The sequence below is a fragment of the Marmota monax genome, unplaced genomic scaffold (genome assembly GCF_021218885.2).
Source record: "Marmota monax isolate L192 unplaced genomic scaffold, Marmota_monax_Labrador192_F-V1.1 WCK01_AAM20220418_F8-fsc00149, whole genome shotgun sequence".
NCBI lineage: Eukaryota > Metazoa > Chordata > Mammalia > Rodentia > Sciuridae > Marmota > Marmota monax.
This window is the reverse complement of record NW_026693170.1, coordinates 316,443-335,237: the sequence shown is the minus strand read 5'-3', so window position 1 is coordinate 335,237 and position 18,795 is coordinate 316,443. Positions and strand designations below refer to the sequence as shown.

The 18,795-nt window shown below is 55.3% G+C and overlaps 1 protein-coding gene across 2 annotated transcripts in view; it reads left to right on the top strand.

The window, feature by feature from the left end:
- Positions 1-18,795, top strand: part of Bicra (BRD4 interacting chromatin remodeling complex associated protein) — a 68,189-nt gene that overhangs the window by 25,472 nt on the left and 23,922 nt on the right. For both annotated transcript variants that reach the window (XM_046455624.2, XM_046455623.2), the window contains exon 2: positions 18,143-18,243. The gene's annotated coding sequence lies outside the window, so the exon portion shown is untranslated. The remainder of the gene's footprint in view (positions 1-18,142; positions 18,244-18,795) is intronic.

The window sequence follows — 18,795 nt, the reverse complement described above, 5'->3', positions numbered from 1 at the left end:
AGCTGTGACTGAAAGATCTGACCAAAACAGCTGTAGAGAAGGAGAAGTTTGAGGGCTCACGGTGTCAGAGGTCTCAGTCCACAGAAAGCCAGCTCCACTCCTCGGGGCTCGAGGTGAGGCAGGACATCATGGTGGGAGGGGACGGCAGAGGGAACCAGCTCACATGGCGATCAAGAGGCAGAGAGGGAGACTCCTCTCTCCAGATATCAAATGTACACCCCATGTCCCTGCCCCCAACGAACCAGCCGCTCCAGCCACCGCTCGGTTATGCCATCAGGGTTGATTCACTGGTCAGGTTGAGGCCACCGCCCAGTCGTTTCTCCTCAACCTTCTGGTGTCTCACACGTGAACTTCTGGGGGACACCTCACATCCAGACCATAACAGGACCCTCTCCGGGCTTATGCAGCATGGAACCTGCACATCTGTAGGTGGCTACCCAGAGGTGACCGAGTGTTTTCTAAGTGTCTGCCTCGGAGAGGACAGTGAACGTGCCCATGGGTCAGTCACTGAGCAGATGCTGGTCAGTGTTCGAGAGGAAGGCCCAGGGGGTGGGGTTGGCGGAGACGGCCTCCGTTAAGAGGTGACATTTCAGCAAGGCTGAAGGAGCCAAAGCAATGGACGGCCGGTCCCTGGGGAGAACCCTCCTGGCAGAGGCAGCAGCCAGAGTGGAGGAGGTCGTACTGGCCTTGGGGCCAGGGGAGTGAGCTGGGGGCAGGTGGAGGAGCTGAGTGCCCTGGTGGGGACCTTCCTCTGAACGAAAAGAGCCACCCTGTGAGAGTGTCCCTGTGGGGACCAGCCAGGGGCAGGGAGCCAGCTGGAGGCAGGTGAAGCGTGGGCCTGGAGGGGAGGGGTCTGCCGATTCTGGACAGTGACAGGACGACATCCCTGGAGAGAAAGCAGTAGGGGCTGCAGCCGAGGGCCAGGGCCAGGGCTGTCCAGGGCCTGGCGCGTGGGAAAGTGTAGCAGCGCCCACCTGTGCCCACAGTGCTGGCCATGGTGGTGCCACGCCGGACCCTCAGGAGGCCATGGCAGTGCGCACCTCTCTGGAGGCCAAAGCCCGTCCTGGCCTCCTGCAGAGCCTGGGGAGGGCCCCACCACAGACCCCCCCGAGCCAGGCTCCAAGCAGACCTGCCCTGTGGCCCTGGTGCCCTTGGCGGAGGGGCTGCCACAGTCTCCAGTCTGCAGAGGGGTAATGACCTGGTGCCTCGTGTGGCCAGTACAGAAAGCCTGTAGCCTTTCCTCTTTTTATTGTGAAAAGAAGATTCCTCTGGCAGTTATGAAGCCCCTCTCACACACAGTGCCTTATAAACACCTTTACTGGGACATCATACCGTATAGTTCACCCGTCTCACGTGGGCAGTTCCCTCAGTCGTCACACCGTCACCATAATCAATCAGCTCAGAAGGAAACCCTGCGTCTCTTGGCCATCACCCCCTAATTCTGTTGCCATCTGTCCTTGCCCCCGACAACCACGGATCTGTCTGTCTGTATAGATTTACCTGTTTCAGACATTTTCATGCAAACAGGCTCGTACATGACGTGGCCTTTTCCCCTCCGGCTGATTTCTCTCTCTCAGCACAGTATCTTCACAGTTTGTCCAAGTTGTCACATATATTGGTACATTGTTCCTTTTTCTAGCTGAGTAGTATTCCATATTCTGGGTGGACTCCCTTTTGTGTATCCCTTCATCAGGGGGTGGACACAGTTTGCTTCCATTGGGGGTTTTATGAGGTTTTTGTGTGGACTGCTTACCCCTCCTGGGTGTCTGCCTGGGAGTGGAATTCTGGGTGATTCCAGGTTAATTTTTTGAGGACCTGCCAGATTGTCTCCAGCAGCTGCGACATTTTACATTCCCAGCCGTGCACAAAGGCTCCGGTTCTGCTTTGTGATTGTCATGGATTCTCCTGTTGGGCCTCCGGTTGCTTGCACTCAGCGGGTGCTAGGAACATTCTGGAATGTGCTGTGGTCCACATTGTCTCATTCAAAAAGGCGAAGTTACACAGAGCGACCCCAGCTCTAGGAAAACTCCCCATGGCTGCCCTCTGCTTGGCCCCCGTGTGGCCCTTGTCCCGTGTCCCTCCTGGACGTCCCTCCTGGACGTCCCTCCTGGACGAGGCCTGGAAGCCTCCCTGCGGTCCTTGCTGCTGGCTTCGGCCTTCCAGTCCCTGCTGTGGTCTTGAGAAGTGCCCTCTTCCCTGTGCCTGCAAACGAGATGGCAGGCCCGACCTCAGTCACTCCGCCGGTCCTGTCCCTGCGGGGGGTCCTGTGAGCGCCTCAACATGGTCCTGTCTTGGGTTCTCTCCATCACGGGGGCACTCCCTGCGTTTGGCGGGCAGGAACCTCTGGTGCAGATAACCAGTCTGAGAGTCTCCTGGGCCGGTGGGCGAGTCCTTCGGAGCCAGGAGGGATGGCCGACTCCCGCTGCTGCCCCCTCGTGCCCTCATCCCTCTGGTCAGCCTTCTGTGCAGCCCAGTGTCACCACCCTCCCCACAGACTGGGCTTTTCCAAGCCACGGTGGCCACCCTGGCTGTGACCTGGCCCATGACCTTTACCTCCTCTCCACCTCCAGATGGCAGGTCCCCTCTGGGTCCTTTGGGCCTCACTAGTTCTGAGTGGCCCCCATTCTGAGCCCCGCCTCTGCATCTCTGCTCAGACTGTGGATATTCTCCCCTCTCCAGCCGCGTCTGTTCCCGTTGCTCCCCTGTTCAACACCAGCTGTGGCTGCTGAGAACAGCCCTGTTGGGTCCTCTGGTCAGTATTTACACAAAGTGATCAAAACAGACAGAAACCTGGAACTCACCCCCCCTGGGGGAGACAGGCAAGAGCAAAGATAAATCACATTTATGGCTAGTCAGATAGTGATCAGTGCTTTAAAGAAAAGCAGAGCAGGATGGGGGATGGCAGGGCTGGGTTAGGGCAGTGGTTGTAATTGTAAATCCAGATGGGTTGAGCCTCATTGACCTGATGGCAGCAGAGAAAAGGGAGGAAGAGCAAAAGCCTTCCAAGCAGAGGAGCAGCATGTGTAAAGGTCCTGAGGAAGGTCCTAGTGTTTGGGAGGCATGTGGAGGAGGCTAGATGGAGGAGAAAAGGCAGGGGGTGAGGAAAGAGAAGGGGTGGGGACAGATCATGCAGGGTCTGTGGCCTATTGAGGACCTGGAACGTTGCTTTGAGAGAGGTGGGAGCCAGGGAGGGTTCTGATCAAAGGAGAAACCTTGAGCTAACCTGGGTTCTACCAGAATCTCTTTGGCTGCTGTGCAAGGATGAGATTGCAGGGAACAAGAGCCAAGGAGAAGGGCCAGAACCTGGTGGGGCCACGCAGCAAAGCTGTTTTGGCGCTGTACAGGGTGGGCAGGCCCAAGACTCTATTCCAGAAGGCAGAGGCCCAGGGGCTCAGTGCCTCTCAGAAGTAGCAGATCAGGTTCCGTGGCCAGCACCTTTTTTTTTCCTCTCCAGTTTCATTGAACAAGGCTGAGTTTTTCAGGTTTTTAAAAAATTTCAGTGGCTGTGTGCGAACTCAGGGCCTCCCGCCTGTTGGGCGCATGCTCTACCCCTGCGCCCACACTCCCACGCCCAGGTTTTTTTTTTAAGGTAAACTTTTTACTTGTGAGTAGTTTCAGGTTTGTGGAAAAGTCACGAAAAGGGCACCGTCTGGGACACCCACCACTGGTTTTCCCAGTGTTACCGTCTCACGTGACCGCCCCATTCCTCTCGTGGTGCGTTCCTCTCGCGGGACTGGTGCAATCTCGCGGGACTGCTGTGCGTTCCTCTCGCGGGACTATGGTGCATTGACTTGCGTGACTGGCTCGTTCTTTTTTGTGAGCAAGGCGTGTTGTCTCGTGGCTGCGATGCGTTCCTGTCGCCGTGGTGCGTTCGATGCGCGTGACTGTGGCTCATTCCTCTGTGGCTGGCGTGGTGCAGCCTCGCGTTTCCTCGCGTGTCCGCGTTGCCACCGCACGTTGGCGCCGGCCAGGCTGGGCGTGGAGTCGGACATCCCGAGAACCCCGCTGCTGCCCTGCTCCGGCCTCCGGCGAGGCGCTGCCTGGCCGTCGGGGCGCTGCGGGGTGCTGCCTGGCCCTGGGTCGTCGGTCCCAGCCCCTCCTGGCTGCCCTCTGACCCCTGGGGTTCGCCCTGATCTCCTGGCAGGAGCCGGGCAGTGGGTGGGCGCCTAGAGAGCCCAGTGCGCCTAAGGGCTCCGGGCCATGACGGCTACGTGACGGTCAGCATGGCTTCCCGCTGTGTCGTTGACCATGGTCATTTGGCCAAGGCAGTAAATTCCGGCAGAAAAAAAAAGGTGAACATGTGCCTTCACGTGTGCAGCATGCTTTTAACTTCTTCTTACAGCCAGGGAAACAAGGAGGTCAAAGCCTCGCCCGAGGTGCGCACAGCAACGAGGAGGCAGAGGTGGGACTCAACCCTCGGACTCCGGCTCCACGGCCCAGCCGTTCCCCATGGCCACCATCCTCGTCGTGGTTGTTACTGTCATTTTGGGGCCCGTAATCAGACCCAAGGCCTGGCTCCTGCTGGGCAAGTGCTCTACCACTGAGCTGCCACCAGCCCTTTTTATTTATTTTTTAAATATTTATATTAGTTATTGATGGACCTTTATTAATTGCTTACATATGGTGCTGCCAGTCGAACCCAGGGCCTAACACATGCTAGGCAAGTGCTGTACCACTGAGTCACAACCTCAGCCCCCGCCCCCCTTTTATTATTTATTTTGGGACAGGGTCTTGCTAAGTTTCTGAGGCGGGTCATCTTCCTGCCTCAGCTTCCTGAGTCCTAAGGGATTCCAGGCGTGCGTCACTATTCCCGGCTTGTCACCTGTTTATTAAAACTATGTGCACGCATGACCACACTTAAATACATTAAAACAGTCATGCAAATGTAAGTTTAAAGGCATTGAGGGAGATTAAAAAAATCTTAAATAACATTGTTTTATCAGTGATCAATAGTAGTGATTATTTCCAATAATGTTCTGATAATTTAAAAGTTTTGGCCAACTTTTTTGCCTATTCTGTTAAAAACATCCCTGCTTTTACTTTGTATTGTGTTTCATAAAAAGTTCTGAATAGAAATGGAACTATCTGTTCCATGTTTATTTTGTGGTTCCATTAAATTGTTGGGGTTTTTTTGAGATAAGATTCATACAACATAAAATTAACCATTTAAATTGTACAATCAAGTGGCATTTACTACAATGATAGTGTTTTGCAGCCATCACCCTTTTTCTATCTGGAACATTTTTAATCAGAAAATCCAGTACCTACTGAGCATCCAGTCCTCACCCCTCCTTCCCTGCCCTCTGGCCGCCTCTACTTTGATTTTTGTTTCTATGGTTTACCCCTTATGGTCATTTCATATTGATGGAATCATGTTACTTGAGCTTTAGTTTCTATACGTTATTATCTTTCTAAAACATTTTTATTAGTACTTATACATTATTGTCTTTAATCTTTTTTTTTTTTTTTTTTGGTGTGGTCTGTGTCTTTCTTGTGGTGATTAATTTTAAGTTGATAGTATAGCATATAAATTGACCTAGTGGGATGGATACTGAAAAACCAGGAATGTGTCAGGCTGATTTGCCCTTCCAAAACTCATGAAGGAGTTTAATCCCCAAAGTGTTATGTTAATGGCATTAAGGAAGTGGAAACTTAATCCAACTAGGGTGTTTAGAAGTAATTCAGTAGATTAGGTCCTGAGTTCTTATTTATTTATTTTTTTTAATTTTTAGTTGTAGCTGGACACAGCACCTTTATTTATTTACCCATTTGTATGAGGTGCTGAGGATTGAACCCGGTGCTTCACACATGCGAGGCAAGCACTCCACCACTGAGCTACAGCCCCAGCCCTAGGTCCTGAGTTCTTATGATTGAATCCTGGTGGCTTTATAAGGAAAGATAGATCACATATGCAAAGATATGTGGTATGCATTCCTGCCATGATGTGCTACAGCCCCCGGGGGACCCTCAAAAGAATCTTTTTTGTGCTGCTTGGATTTTCAGCTTCCCAAACTGAGCTAAAAAAATAAACCCATCCTTTCTCTATAAAGTAACTTGCTTCATATATTTCATTACAGTAGCAAAAAGCTGGCTAATTCATATCATCAAGGAAGGAATGTCAGTGGATTTCCTAGGAGATCTAGTGCCATTCTTGGATTTGCCTTGTTTCCTATTCTGCTGATCTCCTCTGTCTAGCCTCAATCCATGTATTGGAGACCTGTCCACATTAATTTGTTTTATCTCTTAAGATTTGGGAATAAATAGAAATACACTTTCTACCAGTGTAATAGAGCAGAGAGCCCAGGAGGAGAGCCAGGTACATACAGATGTCTGGTGGGAGGCCAAAGTGGCTGCTGGTCAGCTGGGGCGGGGGGTGGGGTGGGGAACAAGACTCATGGTAAATGGAAGGGAGGACAAAAAATAAACAGGTCACCCGAATGGAAGGAGACAAAATCAGATTCCTGCCTCATACCACACACCCGTCAGTCCCAGGATCACTGAAGGATTGAAAGTCAAATGTAAGCCTGGAAGCTCTGTCTGGTTTGGGGTGGGAAGGAGACACAGGAAGTGTTGCTGGGAGGACAGCCTCGAGGTTCTGTCCTCGCACAGGCCTCCCCCTCTCCTCCTGTTCCCTCCCTCTCTCCTTCTGTCTCTGAGGTTCTGAGCAGCCCTACCTGCTCTGTCTAGGGCTGGCAGGTGACTCTTAATAAGGTGCTTGGTAGTTTGGGGGCCATCCGATCCATAGGAGGAGTGGTCACAACTGAAGAGGTGACAGCTGAGGGGTAGGAGACTGTGCATCTCACTAAGGACTCAAGCCCCACCTTCCCATCCCCCAGGTTCTGCGGGGGTCTTGGCTCTGGTCCTCCCCACGGCCCTCTACAGCTCACCTCTGAACCCCTGTGCTCTGCCATTGGACCCACAGTCTGACCAATTCATTCCTCCTCTGTGGCCACCACTGCTTCCTGCCTGTACCATCACTGTCACCTCCTTACCTCAGTCCTTACCTCCCACAGGCCATCCTTGGCTCAGTAGCCAGAAGGACCCTGTGCAAACCCGAGTCAGGTCACAGCTCTGGACTCACTCAGAGCAAGGGCGGTCCTCACCGTGGCCCTCCAGGCTCTCACTGTCCCTCTGGCCTCCTCTTCACCTGCTTGGGCAGGGATGTCTGTTTTCCTCACTGCTGTCTCCCCGGCACCTTCGATAAAGCATTTGGCATTTTTAGGGGGGCAATAGGGAGTCAGCAAAGAATCCTGAGAAGGGCAACTACATGGCCTGGAAAAAAGTAGCGCATTCATGCTTGGGGATAGGGTTAGAAGGGACTGGGGAGGAGGCGGGAGCCCCAGCAGTCCCCACAGGTCCCCGTGGCTAGCAGGGGAGCGAGGCAGGAGGTGCTGGCTGTGAGATCAGCAGGAACCAGGAGGAAGCTTGGTCCTGGTGCCATGGCTGGGGACTGGCCAAGGAGGGGATGTGGGAGCTGCCCAGGCGCTCGTCCTCACCTGGCCCTCACACCTCAGCTCCTGCTGCCCCACGGTGGGCATGAGCCTGCTGCTTCTGCGGACAGTTTGCTCTGCCCTGTGAGGCTGTGGAGGACTCGGGGGATGGCAAAGCCTCGGGCCACGTCTGATAGCAAAGGTGGTGGCAGGGAGGGAAGAGGGTTGTCTCCATGCCAGGAGAGCCCGTGCTGCTGGGTTCCTGCGGACACCAGAGGCAGGGCCAGGGAGGGCTTGGGAGTTGACAGTGGCCTTGGTGTCCAGGAGGCCTGTGGCTTTTTAGTCTCTGTGCTCAGCCGCTGGTCACTGTTCCCTGAGGACTGTGGCTGAGGCTCCTGAAGTTTTCAATGGATTTAAAAAAAATTGTAAATATTTGGGAAGGCTACTACATTTGCATGGCTTCAAAATCAAAAATTAACTTGGGAAATACAAAGTGGAACCCCCAACACACACCCGCCACTCCACCGCTGTGCCTGGGCCTTAGTCCCCTTCCTTGTTCCCGTCCTCCAGGTCCCCTTGTGGTCAACCCTGGCCTGCACGGCCTTCCTGGAGTCCTGGAGACATACAGAAACGTCTCGGGTAGACGCTCTGCCTCCTCCTCCCTCCTCTTCAGCAGATGGCAGCGTTTCAGGGCTGTTCTGTGCCTTAAGTGTCCATGTGACAGAGCCGGGAAGCCTGTTCCTGTGGCGGGCAGACGACACCCTTGTTCTGTTCCTGCTGCACTCTTGTTGACGTGTAGTTCACCTGCCGTGAGATCCCGTGTCTAAAGGGCACAGTTCAGTGGTTTGGGGTGCAGCCTGGGCCCCCAGCAGCCCCTCTGGACCCCTCCCTCCCGTAGCCCCTGGCAACTGCTGATCCACCTCTGCCTCTGGGTTTGTCTCTGGACATCCTGTGAGTGGAAGGGTGCGACATCTGCGTGGCACCTTCACACACCTTCGTGTCCTCGCGACCTGCCGTGCTGTGGCCTATGCTGGCGCCCCGGCACACAGTGCCCACTCGCATGGGTGTGCCCTGTGCATCTGTCGGGCTGTCAATGGTTCCTGGGACCCGTGCGAGTCTCTGTGGACCTAGGTCTTCATGTCTCTTGGTGTAAACAGCAGGGCAGAGCCATGTGTCACTGTCAGCTCAGCCCTGTGAGGACTTGCCAGGCGGGATGTCACCGCACCTGTCACCCGTGTAGTTCCCCCCAGAGGGTGTGCCTCCTGTGGCTTTGACGGGCATCTCCCTGACGGCCTGTCGAGCTCCCTTCCAGTGCTCTCTGGCCACTTATCCTCTCATTCTTTTTCTTAGTGGCAGCAGTGTCCCCCTTTAGGTGGCCCATCATTTATCTGCCCTGTTTCCACTGGGTGCCAGTGGACTTTCCAAGCAGCTTGCCAACACCTCCCCACCGCATGCCTCTCCACGCACGATCCCAGGCTGCTCCTGGGGAGACTGGGCAGGTGCATGCTCATCTCGGATGGGTTGCCATACGCAGGGCTCCTCAGTCACGCAGGATAGCAAGTTTTGAATCTGTCTGCTTGCTAAGGTTTCTTTATAACCCCAGATCAGTGCTGCCGGTGCTTTGTCTGCAGACACATAAGGGACAGAGAGAAACCCGAGTTCCCGTGCACATGTTCCCAGCCAAGGCCCAACGGGCAGCTCTGCCTGCCTTCACCTCATATCAGCCACACGCGCCCTTCCCAGGGTCTGTTTACTACCCAGTTTCCCACGTTTCTGTTCTTTGCGGAAGATACTTGAAACAGCTAAATCACATAGTGCTGCTAGTGTCCCTAAGCATAGGAAGACTGGCGTGTCTTATGGAGAAAAGGCATGTTGGCTAAGCTCTCCAGGCCTGAGGTGACAGTGCTGCTGCCGTGAGGTCTGTGACACAGCAGCCCGTGTTAATTGGGGTGTTTGAAAACAAACATGCACAGACCACATGTCCCTCAGACACCCCGGCTCCTGGCACCCTAACCCTGCATCCCCCAGAGCAGCCTGGGGACTTGCTGACTCAGCATTCAAGCCCACTCTATGGACACACCGGCTACGGGCGACAAAGACCGGCCAGCAGGCCACGCTCTCCGAGGACGTGGTTTACACACAGAAATCGCACAGCCCTTCAGAGCACAGCCTGGTGAATTTTGCCCAATATTCCCCAAGTAAGCATCACCCAGCCTCAGTGCAGAGCATCTCCATCATTCCAGAAGGTTCCGTTATGCCCTTCCCAGTCAGTACTCCCTCCCCTCTCCTGAGGCTAGCACACCTCTGATGTCTTTGCACAGATGAGCTCACATGGGGTGTCGTCTTGTGCACCCCCTTGCCTTGCTCGGCTCAGTCCAGCTGAGGCTCTTTCATGCTGTCGTAAGTGGCCCAAGTTCATTCTCTTTACAACTGAGCCGTGTGTGGCTGTCACACAGTTGTCCATTTGACAGTGTTGATGCTGGTCTCTTTCTAGTTTGGGACTTTTATGAGTCAGTCCATCATGGAGATACTTTGTACCAAATGTTTTTGGCGACACACTTTTTGCTTCTTGGTGAATCCCTTGGAGTGGACTTGCTGGCTCCTGGAGTCAGTGTGTGTTTCATTTTAGTCAATCAGGTTTTTAAAAAATTCTCCCTGGAACAAGGTGTCTGGTAGACAGCCATCCCAGTGACTTCTGCAGCTGAGGCTTGCCAGGCCACTGGGCCTGTGTCTGTTGGACTTTCTGGGCCTTCCTCTCAGGAATGCAAAATGGCTGCTGCAGCCCCAGTCACGGTCCTCAGGCCCACAGCAGTCTTTCAAGCAGATGGAAGGAAGGGGGCAAGCAGTCTTCCAAGGCAAGGCTCTGCCTTTCTATCCAAGTGTGAACTTTTCCTCTGTTCACACTCACTGCAGAGGAGGCCGAGGAAGGAAGTTTCTCTCACTGTGATTCGTCCTCTTGGGTGGGCACAGTGATGAGTGAATCCGAATGTGGCCTCTGCCTGCCGCATCAGCATCACCGGGACCTGTTGGAAATGCAGATTCTGTAGCTGAAAAGCCGTGCGGGTGATTCCCGTGGAGGCTGGAACTCAGGCACCAGGTGCTCAGCAGGGCTGCGTCTCCCCTGGCTTCTCTCAGCTTCTCCTGGCTCCGTCTGCCCAGAGCCCAGAGCCACGGCCTCCAGCCACCCGTGTCTGTGGGTGTCAGTGGAACCTCTTCCTCCGTCTCCCCACCCGCCCGGGCGCCCTGCATCTGGCCCTTTCGCAGTGTTCTCCCTGCCTCCCATACTCCAGCACCGAGAAGGCTCCAGCCTCTCTAGAGCCCGGCTTCCTGGCTGGCGAAGGGGGGCAAGCAGAAGCGCACCTTCGTCCTCCCGGGGGCCACCCGTGCATGTGGCCTTCTAGCCCCTGCAGGTCCTTGGAGATGCACCACGGGAGGGAACCTGTGGGTGCTGAGTTACGTGGAGCCCGCGCTGCACGGAGGTGCCGCCGAGGCACCCGTCTGTCCTGGGTGTGAGCTGGACAGGACACTCCGAGGGGAAGGACCTGGCGGGGCTACTGCAGGAGGTGGGGCCCGGGAAGGTGTCACAGGGGGTCGCCACGTGGGGTGGTGTGGTAGGGCAGGCTGACGTCCTCGTGTGGTTCCCACGGGCGTATGAGGCTGGGGACCTGGTTCAAATCCTGGCTCTGCCTTCACAGTGACCTTGGGTAAATTCCACACCCTTTTATGCCAGGGTTTCCTCACCAGGAGGTGGCACGGGATTGTCTGCTGGTGGTCACAGAGAGGGTGAAGGAGGGTGTAGCTCTCCAACAGCACCTGGGCCTGGGGACGTGCTCGGCAGCTTTGGCTCTGGTGGATGGGGACCGCACAGGAGGTGGTGGCAGCTGAGGGCAGATGGACAGAACCAGGACCATCCGATGCCCTTGATGTCGGGCTGGTTTTGGCCAGCATCCCAGGTAGGGTTACGTTTGTGGCTGGGCAGGAATTAGGGGGGTGCCAGGTCACTTGGGCAGTGTTGATTCGCCAGTTGATGAGGAATTTTGACAATAAGTGCGGCCGGTGGTGACTGAGCCGACCCCGTGCAGGCTGGGAGCCATTGGGAAGAGCTGAGGGGAGGCCGGTCCCTGGAGAGCAGGGTAGAGTGGAGGGGCCCGTGGGGGACAAGGCTTGTCCTAGGTCCCCAAGAGGGCTGTAGCAGTTAGCTGTGCTGCAAGACAAACAGCCCAGTGCTTGAGATGGCCCTGGGCGGTGTTGCCAAGTGCCCGTGGCAGTTCCGAGGCACCACTGGTACCCGCTGCAGATCTGGTGAGGAGGAACTGGACACAGCACAGCAGGTCTCTGCCCCACATTGTCTGGGACCTTGCTTGGATGACACTCAGGCTGGCAGCGACCCTGGCTAGGAGCTAACAGCCCACTCACATGGATGCGTGGCTCCCGAGCTGGGGTGAGGAGAAGTTGGGACTCTCACCAGGACTCCCGCAGGGCACAGTGGCCCCAGAACAGTGGACTTTGAGCTTGGGGCTGCAGGCTTCCAGGGTCAGTGTCACAGCTGGCAGGGCAGAGGCTGAATTTGACGTGTTTCTGCTGATCTTGCTTCAGAAGCCAGAGTGACACTTCTGTGCACCAGGCCTGTCACAGTTGTCCTACCCCGGCTCCCCGATGAGAGGGAAGTAGCAGTCACATGGTGGCAGGCTGTGGGGGCCTGAAAGTGCTGTCACAGCCATCGTCAGGAATTACACCCTGCCCTGGTGGCCGCACACAAACCTTGATCCTCTGGTCAGAGCTTCGACTGGGCCTCGCCAGAGCTCCTGGCCAGGCTTGATGTGTGGCCACACAGGCGGTTCTTCTAGGGCGTGGCTGGCTGTTTAAGGGGTGGCTGTGTGACAGGCGTGTCCCTCATCCTTCTGTGGGCTAGCCTGGGTACTTCATGTGGCAGCTGGGCCAAGGGTGGAAGTGTGCCAGGCTCAGAAACACACAGTGTCACATGCATCCCGTGCTGAGATTGGCCAAGCCAGTGGGGAAGCAGCCCAGGCCCAGAGTGCGGCAGACCCTGCGGAGGGCTGCGCTGGGGCCTCCTGACGGCCTTTGCAGCTGACCGCAGCGGGCCTTGCTCCAGCCCCTTCCCTCCAGCCCACTCCTGCCACCTGAGCCTCTCTTCTCGGTCACTGATTTCGCAGGCGTCCTTGACCCGTGGCAGACGAGAGCAGAGAGCCCTTGCCGTGGACTGCAGATACACCTAGAAATGCCAGCTCCTTGACGTCACGTAGGGTTTGCCTTCAGGAGTGGAAAGCCAGACAGTGGGCCTCACCTGCGAGGGCTGAGAGTTTGGAAGCAAACTCTGTGAGGAGCGACTGAGGCGCTAGCCCTGTCCTCCCTCTCAGCCGCCCCCCCCCCGCCCCCCTGCGGGGTCCTATCAGCCTCAAGGGTGTGTGTTTGAACTGGGGATTGAACCCAAGGATGCTTTACCACTCAGCTGTAGCTGGGTCTTTTCACCTTTAATTTTTTAGGTGTAGATGGACACAATACCTTTATTTTATTTTATTTTTTTATGTGGTGCTGAGGATTGAACCTAGTGCCTCACATGCGCAAGTCTTGCTCTCTGCCACTGAGCCACAACCCCAGCCCCTCACTTTTTATTTATTTATTTATTTTTAAAAGATATTTACTTAGTTGTAGATGAACACACAGTATCTTTATTTATTTTTATATGTGAACCCAGCGCCTCACACATGTGAGGCAAGCACTTTACCACTGAGCTACAGCCTCAGCCCCCTCGCTTTTTGTTTTTGAGACAGGGTCTCAATTAGTTGCTGCGGGTCTCGCTGAGTTACTGAGACTGGCCTTGAACTTGCAATCCTCCTCCCTCAGCCTCAGGTGGGCACCACTGTGACCAGCCAGCCTCAGGTTTGTCCTCTGGTTTCGAGATAATTGCCACAGCTCCACTTTCCTCAGCTCTGTTGAGAACTATAAGCAGGGAGCAAAAAACTTCCTTCCAGAGAAGCTCTGATTTGCATTCTGGAAGAAGCACGGTCCAAGTTGGCCAGAGTCCCCCGTCCTTCTCACAGAGCAGATGCCAGGCCTGTACACCTGGTGTCGTTATTTGTGGTTCTGTGGCTACTCTAGCTGCAAGACAGGCGGGAGCGTGGATACCTGGGGAAGGAGGTTGGAGTGCCCGGCTTAGTCCAGCTACCTGGAGGCTGTGTGACCACAGCTCACAGTATGTTTGAGAGGCATGTGATCTGAAGTTCCCCAAACACAAGCCCTTCCTGTGCGAGAGCACTGGAGTGTTCTCTTGGTGGGTTTGACTGCACGCTGTTGGTGGAAGACACTCTGGGTCACAGCTTGCTCATTTGATTTCACAACCTTCCAAGGCGTGACCCGTAGCTGGGAAAGGCCTGGCTCAGAGCAAGCTTTGTTTACATCTTGGAGTTGGCAAGTGTGTTCCCCCAAGCAGTGCGGCTCTGCGAGCACGCAAGGGGGAGGTGGGGAGAGCAGCAGGTAGACGCCACGCCACAAGTGACATGGTTTCTCAGGCTTTTGCTCTTTTTCCTTCAGGGAATGGGAGAGGTACTAAAATTCCTACTGAGAAGTGACAGGGAGCCGGGTTCTGGAGCTGACGGGGCCTGTAGCTCCCTATCCTGCGAGGCGGCCTGGCTCCCGCACAGCTCTTGATGACAGCGCAGAACTCCGATGGCATTACAAGTGGAGGAGGAATTCACACGGTTTTCTGGAAGGACACTTTGTCATTGTTGCGCCACTGCTGCTCTCAGGCTGGCTGTGGTTTTCAGGCCTGGCCCGGCTGCTTTTTATAGTGTGGTGGTGAAGGATGAGGTTTTCTGAATCACAGGGTCTGAGTTCAAATTCTGGCCCCACGGTATGATTTGGAGCCAGTGTCCTGACCCCCTCTGAGTCTGTTTTCCATAAAGTGTGAGTCAGCCCCATTCCTCCCTCACAGTGGAGTGTTGGGCACATTGTTAGTACGAGGCCCCACGGGCCCAGGTGCCCCATGTGCCCTGTGCCTGGGCTTACGCAGCTCGAGGTTGGACCACAGGTGAGCCCCGGCTCTCCGAGACTTACCTTGGCAAAGGCTTGGCTCGCCTGTGTGCCTGCCTGCTGCAGGTGGACCTCCTCTGCCCACATGCCCACTCTTGTCCACTCTGTCCTGGGAGTCAGCAGAACCATGGGATGCCTCTTAAAGCTTCTGCTCTCAAGGGACGCTCCATTTCATTTCAAGTCACGTGGCCATGCCTACAGGAGCAGGCCGTCGAGGGCCAGTCTTGCACAGCAGCCCCCCCCGCCCCCCGTGCGCTGGCAGTGCTGGGTGGCAGCTCTGCACGCAAGCAGCTTGCCCCGCCCCGTTGCTTTGCAAAAGCTTCTGGGTACAGGAGGGTGGCGTGGCAGCGATTGTCCAGAGCCATCCTCAGTTCACAACTACCGACTACGCTGCCAAGGCCAAGGACTGGGTCTGCATTAGCTCTTCAAGATGTCCACAGCTCTTCCCCGTGCCAGACACACAGTAGGTGCTTAGTGAATGCGTTTTCACCAGGCTGCTCTTTAAATAAATGAACGGTTTTGTTGAACTCCCCCATGAGCTCACACTTTCATTCCATAAGTATTTATTGTGGCCCTACTGTGTGCCACTGCTATGCAGGGAACTTAACAGGCAATAGCCTCTCCTTGACGTTTTGGTAGGGGTGAAAGTAAACAACCACACGTGGAATCTTGGGTAGCAAAGTTTCTTTATTTATTTATTTATTTATGTGCTGAGAATTAAGCCCCAGCAGCTGCTCCATCACTGAGATTCACCCCCACCCCAGTCCTTGCTGAGTTGCTGAGGCTGGCCTCAAATTTGCCATCCTCCTGGCTCAGCCTCAGGCATAACTGGGATTATAGGTGTGCACCCCACACCTGGCTAAAGTGTATTTTAATTGAAATTTTTCATGATGGACCTCTCCAGAAATATACCACATAGAACAATAAAAGGCAGAGCCCCATGGCCAGCAGCCAGCTCCATCCACCACGTTCATGGGTGAGCTTCTTGCTAAGAGTGGTGTCCAACCCTGGGCCCTGCCCTGGGGAGGCCACCAGCCACCAGTGGCAGTCAGGCACTTGCCCTGTGCCTGGCTTAACTGAGGACTGTGCTTAATTCTGTTTAACTTTTTTATTTAAATATTATTTATTTAAAACTCATGTTCCTGATTGCCTTTCCTTAAGAGTTTTTCGTGGTGGTAAAGGTGCACATATCACCAGCTTTCCCAGACTTGCCGTCGGAAGTGTGCATTGGAGTGGCGTCGAGTGCGTTTGCACCACGCAGCCACCGCCGCATCTCCCCAGGCCTTGCAGCCTTCCAGTGGAAAGCTGCGACTACCCTAACCCCCGTGGCCACTGTGACCGCTCCGGGCGCCCCGCGGCTTGTTTCACTTAGCACGATGCGCGCGGGCTCCTGCCGGTGGTGCGGGATTCCCTCCTTCAGCATCGGCCCAGCCGCGCGCCTGCGCCGCGTTCTGCGTGTCCATTCCTCCGTGGTGGCCGCTGGTTGCTGCCGTGTGTGAACGGTACTGTGGACATGGGTGCACGGGCAGCTCTTTGCGGATGTGTCCTGAGGCGGAGCTGCAGGATCACGTGGTCATTCTACCTTGAGCGCGTGCAGGGGCTGCCGGACTCTGCCACGTTCCTGCCGCTCCTGCCGGCGCTGAGCTCCGCCGCGGTGTCCTGGCCATGGCTTGTTACTTTCTGCATTTTTTTTTTGAAAGTGGCCACCCTCGTGGGTGTGAGGTAGTCTCCTGGTGGTTTTGATTGCCTTTCCCTAAGGATCCATCATGCTAAGCATCTTTTTATGTTTATTGACCTTGTGTATTTTCTTTGGAAAGTTCCTGTTCATTCCTTTGCTCTGGTTTCATTTGACTTTAACTAACTCGGACTTTCTCACGTATAGCCTTGGTGGCTGGCAGCCCAGTCCTGGACAGTAGGCCCTGAGCCCCCACAGCTCGTAGGTGTACAGTAAACTAGGTGGTGCTGCCACCACCCCCACCAGATGCTGGAGCGGTGTCTCTTAAAGGGAAGGCAAAAGGGAAAACACAAAGCCATCATGACACCTAGAATCTCCATCGCAATTCCTCATTTTCATCATAAACCCAGGGGACACTTAGATTGATTGTCTCCTTCAACCCCTGGTGTTTGTCTTAATCCTCAGCCCAGTCACAATGCAGAATGTTTTCCTCAGTCCAGAAAATTCCCTGTTCTTTTCTTTAATATTACCATTGGAATAAAAACACATGAATAAAAAATTCTCAGAAGCAGGCACAGTGGGCACACCTATAGTGCCAGCCACTCAGGCTGAGGCAGGAGGATCCCTTGGGCCCAGCAGTTCAAGGCCAGCCTGGGCAACAGCATGACCCCATCTCAAAAAGAAAACTCCCATAGATCACTTGGAGTTCCCATTTGGAGATCACCCACAGGATGCTCTTCTGCCCCTGACTCTGCTGGCAGGAAGCTCACAGAGCTTGGTCCCGGCTGGAAACCAGCAGCAGAGGGAGGGAGAAGGTCTGCAAGCCCTGTGAAGCTGGGGAGCACCTCCAGCCACAGGCAGCGCGCCTGGGTTCCAGATGCCAAGGGGCCTGCTCCATGGTCTTTGACAGAGCTCTCTGCGTCTTTCTGAGGCCTAGGATCTAAAGAGGGCAAGAGTCCGGCTGCGCCTGTGGTCCCTCTCTGCTGCACCACCATTGCTTTCCAAACCCCGAGTGTCTCAGGCCTCCACAAGTGACACAGAGACACATGCTGCCGCCTCCTAATCGTGTATTTGCTTCTAGTCTGATAATCAGCGTTTGGAGGGGGCTGTCTGGTGTCCACCCTGGCCGCTCACCAGAGAGCCACCCTCCCTGAGCCTCCATTTCCTCATCGACACACAGGGGTGGTAAGCACCTGCCTCGTAGGGACTGAGATGGAGAGATGAGTGAACACCCTGATGCCCGCATCAGGGGCTGGCGCACAGTAGGCCCGCTCTTATGGTCATTGCTGCAGTCTATCCTCGCCCCTCACAGATTCCCTGTGGGCAGTTCACTGACTTGCAAAAATGGTACCTTCCTGGTCACGTGCAAAAGGGTCTAGTGTGATGAAAAATTGGAGTTCCCAGTGTCCGGCCTTTTCATTTCAGCTCATAGTAGCCTCTTGTCAGTCTTTTAGTGCCATGTTTTCATGTCATTATGCTTTTTGGTGACAATTTTACCAGTTAGAATGGCCCCCAAGCCCTGTGCTAAAGCACCATGGAGGCGGCAGGCCCATAGGCCACGGCTCCCTGTGGTGTGTCCACAGCGTCTGCTGAGGGGTGTCCTGAAACGGGGAAACCTGGGGGACGTTGGGCTGGTTGACAGAAACCTGCCCTTGTCTCCAGGAGCAATGGCTCCATGTTCACTAGTTCAGTGCTTGTGACAACTCTGTGGGACTCAGTGGCCTTGAGGAAGGAGAACTGGCCCTGCCCGGGACCACCTCCGGTGCACGCGCTGCAGCCTAGTGCACGCCATGGGTGGCTGGCACGTGGTGTTGTGTGCTGGGAACCGCATGGCCTCAGCTCATGCTCATCCCCGCTGTCCTTGCGACCCCTTTAGCCTTGCCCTTTCAGCCCTCGCCATCTCCTCTGTCCCCCTCTCTGTCTGCTGACCCATCCCTGACCCTGCGCCTCTGTCTCACTCACAACCTCTCTCATTCTCTCTCTGCAGCTGGCCCCTGAAAGGACACTCTCCAAGTCCCCAGCGGGGGGCCCCGCGTAGACCTGGAGTGGACACCCCCTCCTTCCCTTCATGATTCGTTTGTAGCGCAGGTAACCAGGGAAGAATCCCTCCGTGCCCCTCCCTGGGTCCACCATGGCTGTGGGATGAGGAAGGAACTTTCCCACTTGGCAAAATCTATCTTAGCGACCTCCTTCCGCTCTTCCTGCTCCAGCCTAGGTCACTTGGGCCATCCCCCTGCCTCGTGCCAGTTGCAGACAGGACCTTACTGCCCCTTTTCCCCTTCCTCCAGATCCTTCGCAGCTCTGGCCTTGGTGGGCCGCCCTGGCTAGTTGGGGAGGGCAGGGCTTGTGGCAGAAGGAAGCACCGTGGGGGCTGGCGGTGGGGCAGGAGAGCGTGTATCCCCACCCATGTGCAGAGCCCAGGAGTGCCCCAGCTATGCGGCTCTCTGCGCTGTGTGGCAGGGGGGCCATCTGTGACCTCGGAGCATATGCAGTGTGTTGCTGGGGCATGTTTCTGGCCAGAGGCCTTTGGGTTTCATCAGCCTCCGCTGGCACTTCTCAGAGAAGCCCCAGCCTCCACTGGAGGCCCCGGCCCACACTCTTCCTTTCCATCCCAGAGCACTCGAGGCTGGTGGGTCAGGG